The following is a 7,958-nucleotide window of genomic DNA, read 5'->3' on the forward strand; positions in this document are numbered from 1 at the left end:
AAGGAAGGAAGGAAGGAAGGAAGGAAGGAAGGAAGGAAGGAAGGAAGGAAGGAAGGAAGGAAGGAAGGAAAGGAGGGAGGGAGGGAAGGAGGGAAAATCAATTTACATACAAGTTTTCGGGTTACTCCGGCAAACACTGCCGAATGTCTGGTAGGAGCCGAGAACTGTCTGGGGCATGACTGTGTGACATGAGGTACACTTACAGAAGTGAAGGCACTATTTTGAGCACCGTGTGTATAGGGAATCTGACCATTGCCACAATGACGGTGAGGCTGGGACCTCTGCGATCCTGGTTTTGTGAAGGAAGCTGAGACCCAGAGAAGTTAAGTCATTTGTCCACAGCCTCCCAGTGGGTGAGGGGCAGAGCTGGGATTTGAGCCCAGGGGCTCTGAGTCCAGAGTCTGCATTCTTAATCACTAGGCCATTGTCCCTTAACAGCTCTCCTGTCCTAAACACTTCTACACGGAGGGCTGGGGGCTCATGGCCAGGCGGCGTGGGTGCTACGATAAATAAGAGTCAAAGTCCGAGCAGCCTCCTAGAGGAAAGCGCGTCCATGAGCCCGAGTGACATCAAATGTAGAGATGTCACCTGATCCCCCACCCTCGCAGGACGGGGCAGTCTGGAAAACCGTCACAGGGAGGACAGAGGATGGCTCTTGGGCTGAGTCTAAAAGATGAGCTCACCTGGCGCCTGGGGGGCTCCATCCGCTAACGTGTGACCCTTGACTTCGGCTCAGGTCATGATCTCAGGGTCATGGGATCAAGCCCTGCATCAAACTCCGTGCTCAGCAGGGAGGCCTGCTTGTCCTTCTCTCCCTCCCTCCCTCCCTCTCTCTAAAATAAATAAATCTTTCAACAAATAAAAAATAAAAGATGAGCTTCCCTGAAGTTGGTGTCTATTCTATTTCATTTACTCGAGGCCTTGATCTACTGGGAGGAAATTTTATTTCATTTAAGCAGTGTCTTACTGAGCGTCTACTACACGCATAGCAATTTGAAGCATGCAGATAAGACCTGATCCGGGCCCCAGACGGGCTTCCCGGTCCGGGGGCGGGTGGTGAAACACAGGCAGACATAATCATGACCGGGGCCACTGTTCACAGCACACTCACTGTATGCCACGCCCTTTACAAACATTTTCTCACATCATTTTCTTTTTTTTTTTAATATATTTATTTATTTGAGACAGAGAGCACGAGCAGGGGGAGCAGCAGAGGGAGAGGGAGAAACAGACTCCCCACTGAGCAGAGAGCCCGATGCGGGGCTCTATCCCAGGACCCTGAGATCATGGCCTGAGCTGAAGGCAGACACAACGACTGAGCCACCCGGGCGCCCCTCACATAATTTTCACTAGCCCTGCAAGGAGGTACTCAAGAGTCACGCGCCCCAGCAACGGAGCCAGCCAGGCGCCCGCCCCTGAACAGAGGGCATTTAAGCTGAGATCCGAATGAGGAGCCATCCTCGGAAATCCTGGGTGAGCGGGCCGGGCACCCAGACAGCAAATGCAAAGACCCTGAGGGAAACGTGAGCATGACCAGGGTGGCTGGTGGCCGAAGCTGAGGGTCCCGCCCCAAGTCCTGTGGCCAACAAAGATCAGAGCTGACCCTCGGTCACACTCACCCCCGAGGCAAACTGCCTAAAGAACAAGTCGAACATTCCGCACGTTGTCAGCACCCAGTGTGTTTTTAAGTAAACTCGAGCAAAACTCAAAGGAGGGGAACCTATGGAATTAAAAGTCAACACAGAGGGGAGTTGCAGGCAGAAAGGCTTCCTGAAGGCAGGGATGCAAACACAAAGCCCTGTCTTGCACGAGCCGTGCCGAACCCAGCCTCGTCCGACGCTGGGCTTCGCCTCAACCCTCACGCATCCTCCACTCTTCTCTGACACCGAAACCCCCTGTGGGCTGAGGGAACACAGCTCGGATACCTGAGATCAGGAGTGCAGATCGCCTCGTGTCAGAAACCCTTCCAGCTCCTTCCAGGAACCCGCACAAAACGCCCGGGCTGGAGGCCGCCTGCTTCGGGAGGCTCTGCAGGGGAACGCGTGGGGTCGCCGGTCTGGTGCGATGTAACTGGGGTGCACAGGGGAGGCACTGACTGCGTGCACAGGAGTTGTTATGTGATAGCAATCCTAAGGCACGTGGCTGAGGCCAGCCTGTGGGCAGGCGGCAGTCACAGACGGGGAGGGCAGAAAAACGCAGTGAAACAGGGCACCAGGCGCAAGCTAAGATGTGTTGTTCTGACACCTCGCTGGTCAAATGAGCCCATTTGAATTCACGTCAGCCTGGATTTCACGGGACAGCTCTGCCCCAACGAAAGTTCGCTTAATCCTCAAGGGCTGGGCCTCCTCTCTGGACCCGGGTCCACAACTGTCACACGGCACAGGGAGGAGGCTGAGCTCGACATCCCAGCTGAGAGCCGGCAGAAGAGAAGGTGCTTTTCCGGGGTGTGATGTGTGTGTCCTGCCTCGTGATCTGCGGGCGGCGGGCAGATGTGCACAGGACCCTGAGTGCTGCAGATGCAGCTCTTCTAAAGTGACATGAACCACGAACCTCATTCTGTCATGATTTGATCAGGAAAAAATCCACTAATGCTCGTATTTTAAGTTCCGTGCCAGGCCCCGAAACAACATGGTCTCTTCCTAAATCGTCCCAACAACCCTGTGAAGTCGATGCGGTTGTAGTCCCAATTTCCAGACGTAGCCATCGGGAGTCAGAGACGTGAGTATCTTGCGGAAGCAAGGCGCGGAGGCAGGTGACAATCCACTGATGTGTGATTCACAGACAGCGCGCTCGTATCTCGGGCAGGCGGTCGTCTGAGTTTGGACAGATGTATAAACTCGCATAAGTACCACAAAATCGAGCCACACCACGTTTCCTCCAGCCTCCCACCCCTTCGCATCCATCTTCCCCACATCTGACAACCACGGGCCTACTTTCTGATTCGCATGGCTTCCAGCATCAGAGAAGTGACATCAGACAGCATGACTCAGAGGTGTCTTCCGTGTCCGTGAACTTCTTTTGCTGAGATGTGCTCGTGCAGCCGCATCGGTGATGTGCCCTTCCTCACTGCTGAGCAGCATCCTCTGTGTGTCTACACCTTCCCCTCGCAATGGACATTTGGGTTCTTCCCTGGCCCAGCTCTTAGGGACAACCCTGCTATGCACGGTCGTGCAGTCAAGTCCCTTTCTGAGCATATGTTCTCATTTCTCTTCGGTAAATATCTAGGAACAGAACTGCTGGGTCATTTGGCTGATGTCTGTTAAAAAAAAGAATTGCCAAACTGTTCTCCACAGCGGTGATAACGGGTGGCATTCATTCCTGCCAGCAACGTCGGAGAGTTCCTGTCGCTCCACATACTTGAGGACACTGTTGTCTCGTGACTGATGAGCATCTTTTCGTGTGCTTTTTTGGCCATTTGTGTATTTTCTTTTGTGAAGTAGCTAACCAAGTCTTTAGCCCAACCTTCATTGGGTTGTTTGTCTTATTCCCATGGAGTTGTAAGAAGTTCTTGCATATTCCAGGGAAATGTCCTTCCAGAGACATGTCCCTTGCAAATCTTTTCTCCTAGTACAGGACTTGTCTTTTCATTTCGTAACGGGGTCTTTCAAAGAGGAGATATTCTAACTCGATGAAGTTCAATGTATCACTTTTTTCTTTCTTTGTGTTTTTGTGTCATAAGAAATCTTGCTTAACCCAGAGTTTCAAAGATCTTTTTTCTGTATTTTCTTATGGAAATTTTATAATTGTACCTTTTGTGTCTAAGTTTAAGATCTGTTTTGGGTCACTTTGTGTGCGTGTTATGAAATAAGTTCATAGTTCTTTTTTTTCTGTGTGGATACCCAGTTAATCCAGTGAAGTAGGTCATCCTTTCCCCCATGTAATTACCGCGTGCGGCCAGAAGCGCAAGAAGTGAGAGCTCAGGCCTCCAGCCATAAGCGGCAGCACCTCTTGAAGCGAGAAGAGCCTGGAAGGAACACAGACTGGCCAGGGGGCAGGAGTAACAGCCTCGGTGGTGACTCTGAGGGTCCCCAACGGGCCTCAGGGCTGTTGCTTTCGTTCACAGCGTAGGTGTGCCCTTAGGGCAGGGTTGAGGCACTAAAAACCCTCAAGAAGGGTTTTGTGCGAGGCCTGGGATCAACTCATCTGGTTCTCTATTTGGATACAACGCACAGGTGTCCACTCCCTAGCAGATTTCCTCCCCGGGTTCAAGTCCACCAGAAGTCCACGGTGACCATGAGAGGGCTGCACGCCACAGTGTCCTGAGGTCTGAACAGCGCCCAAACACGTCCTGCGGGTCTGGACAGTCCCGGCGAGGACACAGGTACATCCAGGGACCAGTATCTCCCTGCACTTGGGGCTGACACGGAGCTGAGCCACGCTGCTGTGCTCAGAAGCACGGGCAAGTTCACACCATCACCTCGGGGACATGTGTGTGGGTTCAGAGAGCAGGATGCTGGGGAGGTGTGCTGAATCCAACCACGAAACCAGGTGGGCTGGGGGGCCTGTACCCCCAACGCTGGTCAGGCCTCAGGACAGCGAGAGAGGTTTGCAGATCAGGTAAATGGCTCCCTCTGGTTAATCCCAACAGCCTAAGCCACATCTTAAGTCAGTCTGAGAAAAAGGTTTTTTTTTAAAAGATACAGGCTGGGGGCGCCTGGGTGGCTCAGTCGGTTGGGCGTCTGCCCTTGGCTGGATCATGGTCCCAGGGTCCTGGGATCGAGCCCCACGTCGGGCTCCCTGCTCAGCGGGGAGCCTGCTTCTCCCTCTGCCCCTCCCCCTGCTTGTGTTCCCTCTCTCTCAAATAAATAAAATCTTTAAAAACATAAAAATAAAAATAAATTAAAAAATAAAAAGATACAGGGCATTAATAAATAGAAGGAATTTTCAACAAGCCTGTCTCACCTGCCGAAGTCTGCCCCAAAAGTAAACCCTCATTGGTCAGTCTCCACAAAGAAGCATAGCAGAAGGACTCGGCATCACCCAGAACCACAGGGGAAGCCGCCCCAGCCACTGACGAGTCGTGTGGCATTGGACCGTTTATTTAAATCTCTGGACGCCTCGGTGTCCTCATCTGTGGAATGGCCAGCTGCACTCAGCTCTCAGGTTACTGTAATGCTCACAGCTCTGTGTCCTGACATGATCTGGGGGCTCCAGGGCCCCCGCACAGAGACCTGGCTGCTAAGAGCCACGTCGGGACCCAGTGCACAGCAGACTGATTATCGTGTCACAGCCTGGGTACTCCCAGGCTGAGGAGCCCACGGAAATACCTACTACTGTTGTTAAAACACGTGGCAGACGGTGGCAGATCATACAAATGGGCTCAGCTGGATGATAAATGGAATTAAGAATTAAATTCTGACTTAAAACTTGTGAAAATAAACTTCTACTGGATAAAAATGACATATTTTTGTGTAATTGTGAACTCTGCAAAGGAGTTAGATTTAATTTTTTTATATCTTATTTATTTATTTGAGAGAGAGAGAGATTGAGAGAACAAGCAGGGGAGAGGCAGAGGGAGAAGCAGACTCCCCGTTGAGCAGGAAGCCCGATGTGGGACTCGATCCCAGGACCCTGGGATCACAACCTGAGCCGAAGGCAAACGCTTCACCGACTGAGCCACCCAGAGACCCCAGGAGTTAGATTTAAATTTTAACATTGTTTTTGCCAGTCTGAATAGAGCTTTTACCAATTGCTTTCCTAGTTATCCTTGTCCACGATTAGCATGTGCACAAGATTTGCCCCGTGTGCAACTTACAGGAGAAACTAGAGCCCCCTCTTCCAAATGACTGATTGTTTAAAAAAAAAAAAGTCTTTTTATTTGAATCATTTCCAAAAAAAAAAAGGTCCTATCCCCAGCCAAACTGCCACTCGAGAATAAGTTACTGGTCCTCTTTCCAGAAGCAGCCGGACGTGATCTCTGAAAACCCCACAGAATCATGCAAAGCAGGAGGTTCAGATCTTCGTGGTCACTTTCAGGACTCTCGTGACGCCGCCTGGGCCATCGAGGTGTGCACGTCCGCAAAGCCACGGAGCCTCCGGCGGATGTCGCTGTGGGAGGCAGTGTGCACCATCTGTCCCCAGGATGCTGCAGTTGGGTTGAGTGCCCCCAGCGGATCGCTCCCTCTTCCATAGAACTTCATTTATTAAACGGCTCTGCACTTTTCCTTTCACGTTTTAAGTTCCTGTCCTTGATGTGTCCTTCCGTATTTAAATATAGTACAATACCCAAATACCTTCTGGCACAAAACCAATACTAGGGAAGACACACAGCAGGTCCACAAGGCCAGTGGCCCCTTACTCTTGGGGGAGAGGAGGTGCTCTGGGGAACTGCAGGGCTGAGACAGTGAGTTCATTACCGTGCCATTATGAGGCGCAAAGGAAGGAGCACGCTGGCTGGAAGGGGCCAGGGAAGGCCGTCTGGGAGAGGCGGTGTGGAGGGCCGAATTCCGGGAGTGACCCCAATGACCCTCAGCCTTGTGTGATCTCATCCCCCCTGAGCATGAGTGGAATGAGTCAACGTGATGGTTTTACCTTATCTGGCACAAGGGAGCTTGTCCGTGTGGCCCCGGGCCAAGCACTGAGTCTCCTTCAGGAAGGAGACTTGACATGTGGGGGGATCTCACCCGAGGGGGCCCTCCTGCTTCTGAGGTGGGGGCCACGCGCGGGGGCCGGAGAGCAGTCTCCAGGAGCTGAAAGCCACCCCAACCTAGACAAGGGACCTCCTTCCCGTGACAGCAAGGAACTGAGGTCGGCGGGGAACCTGGATGAGCTGGGGAGCAGAGTGACCCCAGAGCCTCCGGGGGAAAGGCCCCCCAGCTGACCCCTTGGGCTCCCGCCTGCTCAGCCGGGTCACCTGCATGATGGACGGTAACTTGTGTGCAGCAATGGAGGGCTGACACCAGTGACATGTGAGGTGCACCCAGGTAGGGACAGGTAGGGTTTCAGATGGTGGGAAGAAGCGAGGGGAGAGCCTGACCACATCGTGGGGTGGGAAGTTCTGGGCGCTGGCAAGGTCAGCTTGAGGGGCCTGGAGAGCCATCCCGAGCTGCTCATCTCTTCTCAGGGATATTGTGAAGGCTTTTGAGCACAGGAGTCCATGCAAGGAGCTGTTCCTTTGAAGGCCACACCAACATTACACGTGGGGGAGGGGGGAGGCAGACACAGAGGCAGGAAGACTATTAGGAACCTGTCACCACCGCCCAGGGGACAGGCAGGGTCTTCCAGTGCCCACCAGGCCCCGGGCAAGTGCGGGGTCCCCCCTCAGTGATAGGGGACAGAAGCACTGTATAAAAGCCTGTCTTCTGGAGGCATCTTTACTCTTCCTGAAAGGTCCCAGTGGAATGACATCTGCATTGCTCAAAGCAGCATGGACCCTCGGTAATGCTTTTCTTCCTCCACTATCCTTCTGTCCCCTCCCTGCAGGTCCTTATATCAGGCTCTGCTTCAGGGAAAATCCACACTGATGCATCCAGCAAAGAGCACCCAACCCATGCTGGTGGTGAGGATGAGAGAGGGACACAGACACGCATGGGCTGTAGACAGCGCCTTTGGGATGTGATGGGCACAGGGAGGGAAGAGCCCAAGAGCGTGCCGAGGTTTTAAAGCCGAGGGTCACGGCAGGACGAGGCGAGCATGGTGTGGAAATGTACAACGTCTGAGGTCCTTGAACCAACATTTACACCAACATCAACAACACTGTCATCAACACCATCATTAACTTCGTATTCTCCGTCCTATACGCATTGTCCTTTGTCATAAAACACGAAGTCAAAAATGCCAGTTGCTATTTCTGTAAAGCGGTGGGGGGTGCAGACACAGCCCCAGATGCACGCGCCCCATTGGTGGCTTTGCGGGGGCAGGCACACCACCTCCCGAGCCTCGGCCCCGTGGGATTCTGCCTGACTGATGTTCCTGGCACCTGACCGTTCACAACCTTCTAGAACCTACATACAGCTCGC

This window comes from Mirounga leonina, unplaced genomic scaffold (assembly GCF_011800145.1).
Source record: "Mirounga leonina isolate KUSES-001 unplaced genomic scaffold, KU_Mleo_1.0 Mir_152, whole genome shotgun sequence".
Classification (NCBI taxonomy): Eukaryota; Metazoa; Chordata; class Mammalia; order Carnivora; family Phocidae; genus Mirounga; species Mirounga leonina.